Below are 19,152 nucleotides of genomic sequence, written 5' to 3' on the forward strand. Positions count from 1 at the left end.
ATATAGACAAGTATAGTTGTGGCAATTGTAATATAACCCAGACATTGATCTACACAATTGAATTTGTCTGAATCCTAAACAGGTTTTAGTCTCACTCCCAGACAGAATGGCCCCAGCTTCACAGCTGGGGGTCTCCACCTTGTTTGAGAAGTGAAGCTCACTGCCCATAACACATTGGCATTGCAGTTTGAAACTGTTAGTAAGGAATGAGATATGTGTATATATATATATATATATATATATATATTAAATCCATCATAAATAGAATCTCATGCATAAACACCGCACATTACGCACAGTTGCGCTGCTAACATGACGCACCTTAGGGAATGCACAATATCCTGCATGCGAACGCTGTTTATTAGCTGCATGCATGCACATCTGCCCCAAATCAGATAAACCTAACTAGCGTCTTTTCTCATATCCCTAATACTTACATAATGCACACTTACACAAAAGGTTCCATAGCTATAAAGTAAAAGATCCAAGATTTATTAATTTATTACAAATGCTGTGAAATAAAGACTATTTGGTATCTAAGGTCTAATACATGATAAATAAACCGTGTTTGGTATTATACTGATCTGCACTTTATCCACAGCTTTCAGGTATCATCGGTGTGAAGATCGGAACATGCGTTCGCAACTTATGGACCGTAAAGACATAAAGAACCAAAATGTACTTTGTAAAACCAACAGTCTAGATTTGCATGAGGTGGGAAAACGAAGGCAACCAGCTGTTGGAGGCTGGACTGTGGCCATTTGAATCAACCTGTTGAGTGCCTTGTAACAAACGCACCGTGAAGGAGAGCCAATGGAATCGCAACAAGACCTCTCTTTTGTTCAGCTTATTTCTGGGGGGGTATAAATATGTGTGCTCTGACCCTGGGTTTCTAGTCTATTCTGCTGATTGCTGATTGACGGAGGTCTCTTGCTGATGCCGGAATCTGGTCCCAGAGCGCTTGCGTATGTATGACTGTATCTTGGGTCTGTATAATTTCTTTGTGCTAAATTGTACTTAGATCACAGCGTGTATTATCTGTACTTTGGTTGAATAATACTTTGTGCTTTGGAAACACATGTTCAAGGTCTAAGGTCTTTATTTTACTGTATGACTGCGTACGCAAATAGTGTAAATCTTAGAGGTTATAGGCAGGTTTTAGAAGGTGTAGGTAGGAAGGTACATAGCCAGTATCCTTAATATATATATATATATATATATATATATATACACAAATACAGCAGTCTGGCACTCCCACAGCAACATGGTAAAACTTGCAATGGTGCCTTCACAGAGAAAATCCACAAAGTGATAAGGTGTGGCACTCATCTTATACAAAATTAACTCCACACACGTAGTATGTATTATCGACGTTTCAGTGCTTCTTTAATTGCACTATCTTCAGGATAAAAACAAAACAAAACATACATCCTACCTTTATAGACTTCACCCCTGTGAAGGAACTTGCCAGGCGCGGGACCACACACCCGACCGGCATCCCTGAACAAATTATGTCATCGCGACGTCCATGTGACTTGCAGACAAACCATCACCATGACAACAGGAATAATGTAACGCTGTAATAAATACACATTATCAAACAAGTGAAATATACAATGCAAATTGAACAACGTCACTTTTAAAGCATACATAACATACTGCTTACATCGATGCTGAAATATATAAGACCATTACCTCAAGATTAACTCTAAATACACTAAGGTATATTCCAAAAATGTAAAATGAGAAACAGTACTGTATTGTTGTTACAAAAATAACCACCCAGAGTCAAAAAATTAGAAACAGGAAAGAGGAAGATTTTCATTTAAACCCCTCCGTACACAAGTCCCCAGGCGATGAATCCATCGAGCCTCACTTTGCAAAAGTAAACGTCCCCTATCACCACCTCTTGGGGGGATTGGGACATGGTTGATCATACGGCAACATAAACTTGCTAACGTATGGCCCTTTTCCAGAAAATGACGAGCTACAGGGAACTCACTACAACCACTAGTTAAGGCTGATCTAATATTTGAGCGATGCATCGCCATTCGCTCTTTAAATTTACACTGCGTTTTGCCAATATATGAAAGCCCACAAGGGCAAATAATTTGGTATACAACGAATGTACTGTTGCAATTTAATGAGAACCGTATCAGGAATTTCTTTCCTGACAAAGGGTGATAAAAAGTATCAGCACTTAATAAATACTTACAAGTTACGCAGGAGCATTTGAAACAACCCTTCTTAAGATTGATATTTGTTAAAAAATGTTTAGGGGTCACCTCTCGAGACAAATTGGAGATGTCGGCCTTAACTAATAGATCTTTCAGGTTGCGTCCTCGAGAGAAACTCGGCATTAACTCAGTATTAGTAAGGGGAAGTGATTTATCCGATTTGGAGTAAGAACATTATATCTGTTAACCCAAGGAAAAACTTGACTCTGCACTTGCTTATTACTTTTACTGAGAAGATCCTTGCGATCCAAAACCAATGCTCGCTGTTTAGCAACTTGTAAAACTTGTGGGGAGTAACCCCTATTCCTAAACTTCAAAATTAAATCATCAATTTGTGAAATCGCTACTTATTTCTGGTTATTAATTCTCAAAATTCTAACCATCTGTGAGTATGGTAAACCAATTTTGAGGTTTCTAGGATGACAGCTATGCTATCTTCTCAGTAAAAGTAATAAGCAATTGCTGAGTCAAGTTTTTCCTTGGGTTAACAGATATATAGGGGTATTCAATATGGGTGCGATAACATTGTTTTTTGCGTTAATATCGCACTTTTTAATGTTTTTGCGTTAATATCACTTGTTTTACTTTTACACCCTATTCAATTTCAAAGACTTCTTGCAGTTTTGACAAGTCTTTGATAAAAACGGTGATAACTTTTCACCATTAAATAGGTGTCGAAAAAAAGTGCAGAATTCGGGTTTAGGGGTGCAGGCTTAAAAAAAATAGCCTGCACCCCTGAGATCGACATTTAAAAAAGAACTGTGTCAAAAAAAGTTTAAAAAAAAATAGGGACACCCCAAAAATTAATTAAAAAATTGGGGTGTAAAAAAAAAGGGAAAAAATTGTTAAACAATAGGGAAATAGGTTCAGGGCTATTCTGCAAGTATGCGGCAGGTGTTTTCTAGAATAGAATTATAGCGGCAGGTGCACAAATGCAGAATTTTTAAAGAATTACTTTAGGGACACCAAAATATGCTAGTACCCATTTTCATGTTCCCCAAATTTGATGGGACCACTTAAAAAAACGAAAAAAATAACCTGTGCTCTTCTGCATCACTTCTTCAATGCCGGGAAAAAAGCACCTGCTGCGGCTATTTAAATCCCCTACTTTCAATTAAAGGCTAAAACGGGGGTACCCATAGTGTTCCCCCATGTTTTTACAACTTTAGGGGGGTCTTACAATTATTTTAAGGAAAAATTCGTAACTTTATGCAAATCCAACTTCGGAGTTTCCCGTTTTCGTTAATTTTATTTTGAATACGGGGATAAGTGGGAGCGCGCACCATACCTTTACGCAGAAAAAAACTCCGATATGAAACGTTAACTTCGCTAGGGAAGTTAACCTTTCATATTGAATACCCCTCTTAATGTTCTTACTCCAAATATCACCAAGGCAGCAAAAAAGCATTGGCATCTGATTAAATCGGATAAATCACTTCCCCTTACTAATACTGAGTTAATGCCGAGTTTCTCTCGAGGACGCAACCTGAAAGATCTATTATTTAAGGCCGACATCTCCAATTTGTCTCGAGAGGTGACCCCTAAACATTTTTTAACAAATATCAATCTTAAGAAGGGTTGTTTCAAATGCTCCTGCGTAACTTGTAAGTATTTATTAAGTGCTGATACTTTTTATCACCCTTTGTCAGGAAAGAAATTCCTGATACGGTTCTCATTAAATTGCAACAGTACATTCGATGTATACCAAATTATTTGCCCTTGTGGGCTTTCATATATTGGCAAAACGCAGTGTAAATTTAAAGAGCGAATGGCGATGCATCGCTCAAATATTAGATCAGCCTTAACTAGTGAGGCTCGATGGATTCATCGCCTGGGGACTTGTGTACGGAGGGGTTTAAATGAAAATCTTCCTCTTTCCTGTTTCTAATTTTTTGACTCTGGGTGGTTATTTTTGTAACAACAATGCAGTACTGTTTCTCATTTTACATTTTTGTAATACATTTTTGTAATATACCTTAGTGTATTTAGAGTTAATCTTGAGGTAATGGTCTTATATATTTCAGCATCGATGTAAGCAGTATGTTATGTACGTTGTTCAATTTGCATTGTATATTTCACTTGTTTGATAATGTGTATTTATTACAACGTTACATTAATCCTGTTGTCATGGTGATGGTTTGTCTGCAAGTCACATGGACGTCGCAATGACATAATTTGTTCAGGGACGCCGGTCGGGTGTGTGGTCCCGCGCCTGGCAAGTTCCTTCACAGGGGTGAAGTCTATAAAGGTAAGATGTATGTTTTGTTTTGTTTTTATCCTGAAGATAGTGCAATTAAAGAAGCACTGAAACGTCGATAATACATACTACGTGTGTGGAGTTAATTTTGTAAAAGACGAGTGCCGCACCTTATCACTTTATATATATATATATATATATATATATGTATATATATATATATTCATACATACATACACGGATGCACATCCAGAGGAGTGTAAGTGTAAAGTTGTTCGCTTTTTATAGCCCACTGCGGGTTCAAAAGGTCAAGGGTCTGCGTCACATCCTGTGTCATCCAGGATCCCTATACCTAATAAATTTCATATTTATATTAGTTCATCAGTTCCTAATAGGTAAGTTCCAGTCGTATCTTAGAGAATACATTAATAACGAGTTTTTCTTTAATGTTCTATCGTTGCGGCAAATCTTTGCCCTTACTGACCTTACTTCCGCCCTTACTCTGGCGCGGCACATCAATGGTGAAAGAACCTGTCTATCAAAGGTGCGCGGCGTCCTTGCATCCACGTCATCTCCGTTGGTATGCACGTGTTCCGTGACGATTCACGTCTCCTCCGCATCGCCTTGCATTGACGCCTGGTTCCTCCTAAACCTCCGATCATGGCCGCTCACATCTTGGGCTGGGCAACACTTCCGCCCTGACTATGCATGTGACAATGCATGTGACCGCAATATTTTTGGTACATAATTTCCACCCTTCTGTTATACATGGTGGGGATAACTTCCGCCCATCTTTATAACGCAATATAGAATTGGAAAAGTCTCCAGTTTTTTCTAAAATAGAAAATTGACATTAGAGTTGGTATCAAAGGTGTATATTTAAGATTAGAACTATATTAAATGGCTCATTTTAATCGCTTTGGCAAAGAGATGATGCCATTGGAAAAAAATAAATAAAGAATGTGTATAAAAAATGTATATAAAAACAGCTAGCTAATGTATATTGGGGCAAAAATAAGATGTAAAATGAGAGGATGTATAAGTATATATAAAATTGGGTCCTTTGCTACAACTTTAAGAGAGATAAATTTGTATATATAATGTTCTGGATGAAAGCCATAGTTCATAATTAATAATTAAGTCCATAGATTCAAAATAGCCATAGTTCATGATAAAGTCCATAGGTTCAACATGATTTCTTCGATGATACTCCTAATTTTCTTTTGTCTTCCTTAAACATAGGTTCTTCTTTTTCTTGACATGTAGAGCCATACAACACCTGGAATTCCTAAGATGTCACCAATCTAAGTACTAATCAGGCCCAATGATACTAAGCTCCTGAATCCAGGATTGGAGCTTATGTAAATTGGTATAGTTGTATATGCATCTCCAACCAATGTATGTACATTCAGATTCCCTTTTAGGTCATGCCACCTTATGTTCTTTGCAGGTTCCTCCTATATTTGCAGCACCAGGTATTCCTAAGAGGTTGCCCTTCTTAGTACTGACCTGGCCCAATCATGCTTTGCTTCCAAGATCAGACGAGATTGGGCTCATACATGATGGTATGGCAGCAAATATAATCTGCAAAAAAGGGGAGGAAGGGGGAGGTGTAAATACTACCAAATTATTCCTACTATACCTGATATTCCCAATAGGTTCATCCCTAGAGGTACTGGTCAGGCCCATCCCTATAATGGGGAGGTATAATAGTAGGTGGGAATTGAATGGATCATAAAAAGGGAGCAATTTCGTAGTACTCATTGAAGCCTTTTGGTGCCAGTGTGTCCAATTCAAACAGCCAGAACATCTCTCTTCTTGATAATAGATTACCCAGATCTCCTCCTCTCTCTCTTAACGTCACATGCTCAATAGCTTTAAAAGTAATCTCCTCAGCATTAGAATTATGTTCTGTTAGAAAATGTTTGGAGACTGCATGTCCCTCTACTTGGTTTTTAATATTCCGGATGTGCTCCTGGATCCTCATTTTTAAGGATCTTTTGGTTTTGCCCACATATTTAAGTCTGCATGTACATTCTAGCAGATAAATTATTGATGTCGAGTTGCAATTCATGAAATTCTTTATAGTATATTCTTTAGATCCCTCTGAATTGGTGAAGGTTTTTCTTTTAGGGTGGAGGTATTTGCAAATGTTGCAACGGCCGCACTGATAGCTTCCCTTACATTGCAAAGTGTTCGTGGTTCGTTTATCCTTATCCCTTAGCATACTTGGTGCTAATATGTCTTTCAAATTCCTTAATTTTCTATAAACAACTCTGAGATAACACTACTAAGTAGAGGATTGAATTTCGCACCAACAAGGAACATGAACAAATTCGACACATTTATTGATTTAAATAAGTTTGTGAGGAATCTCACTTTGAAACGACATTTTTTAAGGAAGGAATCGGCACCTCTCAAGAACTACAGTGCCTCGATTTCGAAATCTGGTTTGAAGGGCAAATCTGTATACTACCCATTAGAATCAAAAGGGAACCATTTGAATATTTTTTATGAAATGGTGAAAAAAGATCTTTGCAGCCATGAGGCAAACTATACAACTATTAAGAAACTAAATCTCAGTAATAGAGAGAAAGAAGCCCTCAAGAACCTGAGAGACAATCAGGAAATAGTTCTTAAACCGGCTGATAAAGGGGGGATTTGGTTATCATGGACCGTACATACTACCTTAAAGAAGCAAATAGATTCCTTGATGATGTAAAACTCAACAACTAGAAAGAAGCACACTTCTCCAATACAGAACTGAGAAACCACAGAGAAATGAAACAGTACCATTTATAACTACATACAGTGGTCACGAGAAACAAATCAAGAAATCCCTCAATAAAAATTGGAATATCCTTCTGATGGACCCAATTCTCAATAACATTTTACCTCCCAAACCTTAAATTGTCTATAGAAAATCAAGGAATTTGAAAGACATATTAGCACCAAGTATGCTAAGGGATAAGGATAAACAAACCACGAACACTTTGCAATGTAAGGGAAGCTATCAGTGCGGCCGTTGCAACATTTGCAAATACCTCCACCCTAAAAGAAAAACCTTCACCAATTCAGATGGATCTAAAGAATATACTATAAAGAATTTCATGAATTGCAACTCGACATCAATAATTTATCTGCTAGAATGTACATGCGGACTTAAATATGTGGGCAAAACAAAAAGATCCTTAAAAATGAGGATCCAGGAGCACATCCGGAATATTAAAAAAAAGTAGAGGGACATGCAGTCTCCAAAAATTTTCTAACAGAACATAATTCTAATGCTGAGGAGATTACTTTTAAAGCTATTGAGCATGTGACGTTAGGAGAGAGAGGAGGAGATCTGGGTAATCTATTATCAAGAAGAGAGATGTTCTGGCTGTCTGAATTGGACACACTGGCACCAAAAGGCTTCAACGAGTACTATGAAATTGCTCCCTTTTTATGATCCATTCAATTCCCACCTACTATTATACCTCCCCATTATAGGGATGGGCCTGACCAGTACCTCTAGGGATGAACCTATTGGGAATATCAGGTATAGTAGGAATAATTTGGTAGTATTTACACCTCCCCCTTCCTCCCCTTTTTTGCAGATTATATTTGCTGCCATACCATCATGTATGAGCCCAATCTCGTCTGATCTTGGAAGCAAAGCATGATTGGGCCAGGTCAGTACTAAGAAGGGCATCCTCTTAGGAATACCTGGTGCTGCAAATATAGGAGGAACCTGCAAAGAACATAAGGTGGCATGACCTAAAAGGGAATCTGAATGTACATACATTGGTTGGAGATGCATATACAACTATACCAATTTAGGAGCTTAGTATCATTGGGCCTGATTAGTACTTAGATTGGTGACATCTTAGGAATTCCAGGTGTTGTATGGCTCTACATGTCAAGAAAAAGAAGAACCTATGTTTAAGGAAGACCAAAAAAAATTAGGAGTATCATCGAAGAAATCATGTTGAACCTATGGACTTTATCATGAACTATGGCTATTTTGAATTTTACACATTCTTTCTTTATTTTTTTCCAAAGGCGTCATGTCTTTGTCAAAGCGATTAAAATGAGCCATTTAATATAGTTCTAATCTTAAATATACACCTTTGATACCAACTCTAATGTCAATTTTCTATTTTAGAAAAAACTGGAGACTTTTCCAATTCTATATTGCGTTATAAAGATGGGCGGAAGTTATCCCCACCATGTATAACAGAAGGGTGGAAATGATGTACCAAAAATATTGCGGTCACATGCATTGTCACATGCATAGTCAGGGCGGAAGTGTTGCCCAGCCCAAGATGTGAGCAGCCATGATCGGAGGTTTAGGAGGAAGCAGGCGTCAACGCAAGGCGATGCGGAGGAGACGTGAATCATCACGGAACACGTGCATACCAACGGAGATGACGTGGACGCAAAGACGCCGCGCACCTTTGATAGACAGGTTCTTTCACCATTGATGTGCCGCGCCAGAGTAAGGGCGGAAGTAAGGACAGTAAGGGCAAAGATTTGCCACAATGATAGAACATTAAAGAATATCTCGTTATTAATGTATTCTTTAAGATACGACTGGAACTTACCTATTAGGAACTGATGAACTAATATAAATATGAAATTTATTAGGTATAGGGATCCTGGATGACACAGGATGTGACGCAGACTCTTGACCTTTTGAACCCGCAGTGGGCTATAAAAAGCGAACCTTTACACATACACACCATCCCCTTGATGAAGTCATAAACGAAACGCGTTTGGAGTGTTTGCTGCTACTTCATGCACGTTGGGCTACTACTTCTCTTTCTCATTCAGATAAGCTGCTATTTTTTAATTTATTTCAATTTTTAAAACATTTTTCTTCACTGTTTTTTTCATCATATTATGTATTTTAAGGGATTTTCTCAGCCTATTTAGGAGGAAATCCTACAATTGTTCACAATAAATTGCTATTTTTATATATATTTATTTTTTACACTGTTATTTATTGCATTAGCACTTTTTGGTCTCAACCTATATTCAGCACTTGCCTAATAAGGATTGCACTATTCTGAATAAGTATTGGTTTTTGTGTAAAGTCTTCCTTTATTATGCTGATGCATTAATATGTGGTATTCACTGGATACAAGTTATGTCTATGTATGAGTATCTTATCACACTGCAGTCACGTTTATTTATTTTTTAATAGCAAACTGGTCGCTCTATTGTCAATTTACACTTTGTCCATGGTTTCTCAAATACTCACACTAGTATTATATTATTGACTCAGAGCTGACGCCTACAAATCGGAGGCTTAGTTGCTATATTTATACACCACATACAATTCCTCTTTTGTCTTAACTTATTTATTTACAAGTTCTGGCGCTTTATCTACCATTTTTCTCCATGTATATATATCTATAAAATATATGTACACATGATACAGCTGCTCAGCCCCCCTCTCTGCCCACAGTGCCTACCTGTCTGAGCAGGTTACACCTACCTTTCGATGCAGCTAATGCTGCTGCTCTTAACTCCTGGGCGCTGCAGTTGGCGGGTGGCAGGCGTTGGGCCAACAGCTTATCTGGAAGCAGAGCTGACCTCACGGCTCTGCTCCGCAAAGGCCCATGGGAGGACTGGCCATGGCTGGGCATGCACAGCATTCCCTCCTGCGGCCATCTTGTCTCCCACTGTAGCCAATATCCAGAATGAGCTTCTATGCAGAAGCTCATTCTGACCTGGCTCACAGGCATTCAGTGCTTCATTCCCCAAGGCATTCCAGTCACCCTTAGGCATTTGCTTAGAATGCCTATGCCTAAGGCCGGCTCTGGCTAGTCTGGTAGCAGAAGTGAGAGAAGCTAACTAGTGTCAGTGGGAACAGCAGTAGCGCTGTGAGTACTATAACACCAGTAACACACTCAGCGGGATCTCTCATACAGCATTAATAATTGACCTTAAATGTAATCAGCACAGATAGGAGTAATTCTACCCCATTGAGACTTATACTAACATTATTATTCAGAATCCTAATCAAACATATAGCAAAATAGGAAGAAAAGTACTAGTGAGATAATCCTGAGGAGAGAAGAGCACCTGGAGTACTGATCTATCCTGAGGTTTTGGGCAAGCAGTGACATATAAGTTATCTACAGTATAAGTATTGATTGATCTCATCAATAATTGGGGATATACTATAGCTCTAGCCTAGGTACAAAGTGAAATAATTATATTAAATCAATAACATCCCCACTATTGGAGGACTTATATATGACATTGTGGCTTAATTGGGGTACTGCTACAAATTCTTTTCAGAACTTATTTTACAGAGCAGTGATAAATAGCTAGAGATACATTAAACTCCTTCATTGACTCCTGTTTCACCCGCCCTTATTGTGATATTTATGTTAGTTTAAGAAACTATTGGTAATACAAGAATTCGTATATGAATGTTTCAAAGACATTGAAAGCTGACTAACACACAGTGGATATTAACAAGGATATCTATATAAACAATTGATAGAGGACTTTGTTATTCTTGAACACAGTAATGTATATTGGTATATATGCATGTTCCCTAAATGTATGCTGAAAACTAGGATGTGTTGTTAATGCGTTTGCTCTTATTCTTTCACATCTGTTAACATAAAATAACAAAAGTCTATACTAACGTGTGTTTACTTACCTGGAAGAGCATTAAGAAGGTCCCATTTCATCTGTACCTACTACCTACAGGATACAAAAGGGAGAAAGAAGTAGGTGATTTATTGTGATAATTATTGTGTGCACCACATACACTTAAGTTTAATCAGGCTTACCCAAGTGAGCCTAGGTATTATACACTCATATAAATAAGCTTGTATGGAGGCAAATTTTATTGACCCAGTAAGAAAAATGGTTACATGATTGTTGATTTCAGTAGACGGAGTGATCCTACAAAGGCCCCTATTTTTAAAGGTGGTTTGACCAAAGAGGTAGTGTCTTCTTTTATATTGCTGTTTTTTTTTATTTTGGATACGTTGACATGGTCCCTGAACTCAGCCTTCTTGGCTAAGAAGGCACATCAATGCTTGTTTTTTCTGCGTTGTTTAAGATTAGCGTGTGTGAGTCGGGAGACCCTTCTAAAGTTTTATCGTAACATTGTGAAAAGTATCTTGCCTTATGGGATTGTGGCCTGGTATGGGGATTGTACTGTTGATGAACGTAGAGCGTTGGATCAGGTGGTTGGGATGGCTAGTAGAATTATTGGAGTTGTGCTACCTTGCACTCAGGAGATATATGAAAAAAGGCTCCTGAAGAAATCTAGATCTATTCTAGCAGATCCCAGCCATCCTAACCATGTTCTTTTTGAGAAATTTCCATCTAACAGGCGTTTCAGAGCTCTGAGCACTTGCACAAAACGTTTGCATAATAGTTTCTTTTCAACTGCAGTGCGTATGCTAAATGTTTGATTTAAATTTCTGATTGATCAATGCTGTTTAACTAGTAATGTAATTGCTGCCTGTTTTATTATGTGGTATAGTTCTGTTTGGTTTTCGTTGACATTATTCGTGCTGTCAATGACAATTAAGTATTATTATTATTAATAATTATTTTTGATGGTGTTCTGTTTATTTTGCCCACCTACTGCTATTTTGGCAGAAGTGTAACGCTGTATTTGACTGCTGTATCTAATATAAACTATACTATGTCTCCTGTTATTTTCTTGTGTGACTTTCACAATAACAACAAAACTTTGACTGTGGACATATTTGCAAACCAGCAATAATGTCAGGTATAATCCACCATTCAATTAATGCAGTTCAAATGTGCATATCAAATCTATAACCGACCTCGATTCACAGGTAAAAAAACATGAATGTAAGCAGTGTCACTAGATCCATTACTTGGAGGACCTGATGTCTTAACCTGGGTACAAAGTATCCAATTATCAGATCGATCAACTGATAATTAGATGATCGGCCCAATAATTGGATAGTGTGTATGCAGTAGTGTAAGCCGATAAATGGCTTCAAATGCTCCTGCAACGGTCAGACCGGGAGGTTTGGATCTGGTGTGCTGCACATGCTATCTTGAATCCTGACTTCCTTATCCTGTTAAGGAGATCTACAGAAAGAACACTGAGTTAGAATGTCCAGTGTGTATGGGTATACAACGATCTGATCATTTCTGTCGGATCAGAGCATTTATCAGAGTGGTACAATATATCAGATAGTGTGTACCCAGCCAAGCAGGCTGGTGCAGCACTTATTAGAGTGTGACTGTGCCAGACTGCATAATTGATCTAGTTTTTTGATAAAGCAGACAAAAGGTATATAGACCATGTTACAGTGTGCTGTATTTCATTAGTCATAATTTTAGACATATTTGTTATATTGCATATAGCTTGGTCATTGCTCAGAAACCAGTTAGTTTAGTGCATAAGCATATGAACAAACATGACTCATGCACACAGTGCCTTACCTGGACATTAGGTTTTGACCAGTTCCTGTGCTGGACACACCCACAGAGGTGAGCACAGTCTCAATATACAGTACCAACGCACCCATGATGGAGTGGATAAAATCTGGATGGCTAAGTATCATCTCTCTCCTTTATGTTTGATTACACACTTGGGTTATTTCACACCAAATCAACACAGGGTTTCAACCTATAACAAAGAATATATGCAGCGCTCGAGAATTATAATGTATATATAAAATGTATTAATATAAATCACATTAAATAAATGATAAAAATGTGCAGTTTGAACAAAATAAATGATGTACATATACTAAAACAGCAATAAATTAATCCTGAAAAGGCATATACATATTATACCCTGTAGGCACTGTTATATAGGATGAATTAAACCAAAGCACCGGTCTTTAGATGGTAAATGTCCAGCCAAGAAAAAGTTGTAGTATTGAAAAAGCTGCCTGGATGCAGCGAAATGCGTAGGTGGACTCACCCTGTCCTTTTGGCACTATCTACAAGCACTTTGCAATCTTACATCATCTTGGATTTGGGACACTGTGCAATATTTTCAGCTACTGGTGACTAATAATTACAAGGATCTGCTGTTTGCATTTGATTTGTGGGGTCCCCTGTATTATCCAGAACCAGCACTGGACTTTTTCTAGCATGGGGGATCCCTGGGGAGCTGTGGACCCCCACCCAATAAAGGGCTCCCTCTCTCTAGGGCACCCCCGGCCCAGGCTGATAGCCCCGTGATATCCCCAGGAGTGCTGGGTTGATACTGTATAAGTGTAGCATAAAAAAATAAGTGAAAACATTGTCTTTACGAGTAGAAGTGCAGGTCCCAACAAGCCTCCCCCGCATGCTATCCCCAGCATCTTTGGGTGGTGAGTGCCAGGTTGATTGTGTAGTGTGGTGCATTTGTTGATAGTAAAAATATTGTCTTTTACTGTGGAACTGCAGGACCCAGCAAGACTCCCCTACATGCTGGTACTTGGAGAATCACAAGTACCAGCATGCGGTGCATCACTGGCCCACTGGTACCTGTAGTTCCACAGCAAAATAAATATTAAAATAAACACGACACACACCGTAGAAAGTAAAAGTTTATTAAAACATACATGCACACACACATGTACACACACATGTACACAGTATCTCACATACTCACCTAGTATCCCTGAAGCCAATCACATCTACTTCTTCAGTAGGAATCCATAGGATACCTGTAATAAAAAATCCATACTCCCCTCCTCCTATGCCTGGATCACGTCCTCTTTGTTCTTTGTTCCATGTAGGTATCTTTGGGCTTGGCAAAAAAAAACCCTGCAAATACCCGGACCCAAAAACTGATGGCTTCGTATAGGGATTTCACTACAGAGATCCCGGTGCCGAGTGCTCATTGACTGAGAGAGGCGAACCTTCCGCCTCTCAGCCACTGAATGGTTTTCACCATTGACTTCAATGGCGAAAACCGCCAAAGTAACTTTAGGTTACTTCCGTGCCAATAGCAACTCAGCCCCGTTTTTGAAATTTAAAGATGGCCGCTGCGAGCCAATCACGGCTCGAAAAGTCATCACCCCACCCCTTCGGCTGGCTTATATAATCCAGCATGAGGCAATGGCATGGCTGTCCGATGGTGGGAAGGCAGCAGAGTTGCTGAAGAAAGAAGACGCTAGGAAAGTCCTGGATAGGCGGCGCCCTCCAGGTGAAGCTGGCATAGAAGTCCTGGGAGAGGCGGCAGCCATGTAAAGTGCTTAAAGGCTGCCGCCTCCCAGGTGAAAGTGCAGGAAAATAAAATATTAAAACAATCAGTGATCTTGTTTAATTTTAATATATCTTTTACAGGGGTACTATAGGTACCAGCAGGCCCTTAATCCCACACTTGCTGGTACTTGTGGTTCTCCAAGTACCAGCATGCAGGGGAGGCTTACTGCAAAAGACAATTTTTTAACTTTCATATACACCACACTACACTATCAACCCAGCACCCACCTGCCAGGGGTGCTTGGGATAGCCCCGGGCTATCAGTCCAGGCCTGGGGTGCCCTGGAGAGGGGGACCCCTTTATGGGGGGTCCCCAACTCCCCAGGGATCCGCAGCCTGGGCTGGCTAGTGGTCAAGGGTGATGCTTTGTCTGGGTGACCCGATGAATGGGCTCCTCTGGCTGTGGCATTACTCCCCCGCTGGAAAAAGTTTCGGTGCTGGTACTGGAATTTACAAGGGAACCTGATGCGGATTGGAGGGACAAAGTGATGCAGATGGGTAAAGACAGGTGGGTACGGATGAGGGAATATAGACTAGTACAATGGGAGAACACACATCAGTAGGGATTGGGGAAGACAGATTGGTGCGGATGGGGAGAAGACAGAGTGCCACGTTTTGGGGTGACAGAGTGGTACAGATGGAGGAAGAAAGACTAGCACAGATGAGGGGAACACAGAGTGACGTGGCTGGGAGGAATGTAGTGATGCAGATAGAAGGAACAATAAATAAAATAAAACTGGTATTCTCTGTTTCCTACTTGATAATCTGAAGATTTTCTGGTGTCTGGAAATACCCAAAACCAAATTTGCAATTAGCGAAGCTAATTAACATACAGTGATTCCTATGTGGGGCACTCTTTTTTTATGTACAATTGACAATAATTAAAACATAACTTTTAATGTAGTTCTCTTTAAAAAATAAATGACAAAGTATATGTAGAAATGGAAAAACAAAATGACTAAATTAATTAATTCTAAATAAATCAGTCCTGATAGGGACTAAATCATCTAGGCCATTGGTTTTCAAACTCTGTCTTCAGGACCCCACAAGGTTTATGTTTTCCAGGTCACCCAACAGGTGCACAGGTGTATTCATTACTCACTGTCACAATTTCAAAGTTCCACAAGTGTTTATTGTAAATATTTATTTCTCAGCATTTAAACTAACTGAACCAACGTAAATCATATACTTTAAAGCTTATTAAACCTTATGTGTGAATATGTAATGTGTGAGTATTCGGGGTTTGATATAAAGATGTATTAATGTGTGTATGAGGAAGGGTGCACTTAACTGTCACTAAGTGAACATCTTAGCAGTGTGACATGCTGAGCCAGATAGTTCCACATGCCCACTCTGCCAGCAGTCCCCCCCGCCTGTCCCAATCTTGAAAAGAAAAACTCTTTATTCTCCCAGTCTCCTGTGTGAAATGCAAATAGCCCAGCTACAAGAGACAGACCTAAGATGACACTCTAGTCTTTGAAGTCATGTCATTGCAGGAAGCTTGCTAATGTAGGTGTGTATTCTAGCCAGACCACCTGTAGTGAGGGCAGACACTGTCCAGGAAATTTATCTACACAAGCTAGTTGTCACGTAGCCATTTGCTTTATTCAGCTAATGCACTCAATTTTGGCATACTGTAAAGCCATTTCTGAAATATATCCTTTATAATACGTAAAGTCATGAAATAGGCTTCTGGTGAATCGCCGTAACTTATGGCGATGGTCACAGATGCATTCGCATGATGCTAATAGTATTATCGCCACATGTACTAAAGTGTGAGTTTATCTAAAATGGTGCTTAGGCGGCCATGTCGCAAAATGGCGTCTTGCGGCCAGTCGCAAGATGGTGTCGCTGCGATTCAATTTTAAACTGATCTTGTCTCAGCCAATAATCTAGTTTCGACAGTTCTCATGGGAGAATGAGACGATATGGACGATTAATGAATACAAGGATGATCTGATTGTGTGGGTGAGATTCATTGATGATGTCCTGATGGTATAGAAGGGAAATAAAGAAAGAGACACTTGAAGACTTTATCAGATATATAAATGATAACAACTTGGGTCTGGAATTTGCTAATTAAATAAGCAAGACCAGCATTAACTTTCTCGACTTTCCATATTTATAGAGGACAACAAAATAGACACAATGAACTACACAAAGCCCATAGAATGTAATAGTATTCTACATGCCACAAGTAACTACCATGGTAAGTGAATTTCTAATATACCGGGCGGACAACTCTGGAGAATAAGATGGAACTGCTCTATAGACAGTGATTTTAAAATACAGTCTGAAAAATTAATGACCAACTTCAAGGAGAAAACTATCCAACAGATCTACTCAAAAGGGAATTCACCAGAATAACAATTTTGGAAAGAAAAGACCTCTTGACATGTAAGAAAAGGAATAAGCAACAGCAAGAACAATTACTTTTCATTACCAACTATTGGAGCCAGAGCAAGTATATAGAAAGAAGTATCAAAAAACACTGGCACGTATTGATGGCCGATGAGGAACCGAAGACGCTACTCCCAAAAAGACCTAAATTGGTATATAAAAGAGCACCAACACTAAGGACTAATTTGGTTAAAAGCCACCAAGAGGATATATAAAATAAATGGAATATAGGTGATTCTTAGATGAAAACTAACACCTCATGGTTCTTTTATTGTGGTAGGTGTGCATCCTTTAAGAAGGCAGGCAAAAAAAGCTGAAAATCCAGAAAGAGTGTTATCTCACATACCACTACCCAAGAATACTATATTAGGGACAAAATTACATGCCATACCAAAGGGCTAGTTTATTATTTACAGTGCCCCTGCGATTTTCAGTACATTGGATGGACTATCAGAAAACTAAATACCAGGATCAATGAACACCTTTGTAATATCACCAATAAAAAGGAAAACCACAGCATACCGCTGCATTTTTTAAAAGCATATGAGAGTTGAATAATCAGCCTTATTAATGGTGGATTATATATAAAACAGTATACCCCCTCGCATACAATGTAATGAGTGCTCTCCTTAAGGGTGGAAGTCAGCATTCTGTGAAATTGAAAGGGCATGTCACCAATAATGTGTAGTGATTGTAAGGGCTGAAGCCAACATCTGATGAAACTGAAAGTGATGTCACTATCGGAGATCATTGAGATATTCAGAGGCGATGTAACTAGTGATATACAATCTAGCCCAATGTGCTGTGAGGGTGGAAGTGACCCTCGACATACTTCTACATGCTGAAAGGGTGGATGTGATGTTACCGCTGGGAACTGAGTGATGCATATGGCCATGATGCAGATATGCCCAGAGCAGAAGTGAGCACCAGGGGATATCAGAAATAATGTCCCCACCAGATGGAACGGACCAATTGTACCTCATCTGTAATTATGGTGAGTAGGTCTATAGGCACATCCACATCCCATAACCCTGATGAAGCCTCTTATGAGGTGAAACACGTAGGTGTAGGATCACTGCGGGCCGAGTACTACGGACTATCTACACGTGTACCGATTACCTACATGTGCTGTTTGCCGGCAAACCTTATACACCATCCAAGATGGTTGTTATTCAGGGTAACCATTTAAATATTCTCCTGTTGTGAATACAGTGATTACATCACAGCAATTGAATTATCAAGCATAGATTACTTAACCATAGATGAAAAGTTTGGATTTGAAGCTGGAATCATTGTTACCTCGAGCAGGATTATATTTCCCCTTGGATTACGTCTTTAACGGAGAGGAATTTACCCTCAATTATACCTTTATGGTGCATACACACGGTCAGATTTTCCTTCAGATCTGCACAATAATGGTCAAATCATTCAAATTGTTGGCAAATTGTTCAAATAGTTTAAATCGTTCAATCATTCATCTGACATATCTGACCATGTATATGCACCATTACATAACATTTTATCCTAAATTTTTCTATCATTAATATTTTTGGGATTTTTGAATCATTATTTTGATTTATTTATTCCACACACACAATATACTGTATGTCTTTTTGAACTTTTTGTTTTTATTTTAAATTTGTATTTTTTGAGTCTTTACCTTCTATCTTATTTTTATCTACATCTATTTACGTGTTGTATACTGGTATTAAGTTTTTATATGTATAGTCATAGTGATCAGACATCACAATATCTGTATTATTCATAATTCCTAATAAATGTAAAATTTTAAATCGTATATCCAGTTTTTTGTTACCCCATTACAATATATTTACACACTGACTTTGAAGGTTGTGTGCTGGGAGATTCCTTGTGATTATATTCTAATAGCTATCTAGGGTTGAAAGATTCCCTACCTCCTCCCAATAGTGGCCGTATGTTCTTATGTTGTTATTTTTCTCTACACTGGTAAGATGTCATTATCATCTTCATCTTCCTCACCATCATCAGTGCTAACATCATCATCACACAATATTAGCTCATCCCAACTGGAATCCACTGTTATAGAAGTCTCTGTACTTTGTTGCATTTAGTGACAAAGGACTTCTTCATAGAATTT

General features: G+C 38.8%; 2 pseudogenes; one reads left to right on the forward strand and one right to left on the reverse strand.

The window, feature by feature from the left end:
• Nucleotides 1-5,894: 5,894 nt before the first annotated feature.
• On the reverse strand, nucleotides 5,895-6,013 carry LOC148537671 (5S ribosomal RNA; annotated as a pseudogene).
• Nucleotides 6,014-8,038: 2,025 nt separating this feature from the next.
• On the forward strand, nucleotides 8,039-8,157 carry LOC148537672 (5S ribosomal RNA; annotated as a pseudogene).
• Nucleotides 8,158-19,152: the final 10,995 nt, after the last annotated feature.

This window comes from Taudactylus pleione, unplaced genomic scaffold (genome assembly GCF_031769625.1).
Source record: "Taudactylus pleione unplaced genomic scaffold, aTauple2 ptg000046l, whole genome shotgun sequence".
Lineage (NCBI taxonomy): Eukaryota > Metazoa > Chordata > Amphibia > Anura > Myobatrachidae > Taudactylus > Taudactylus pleione.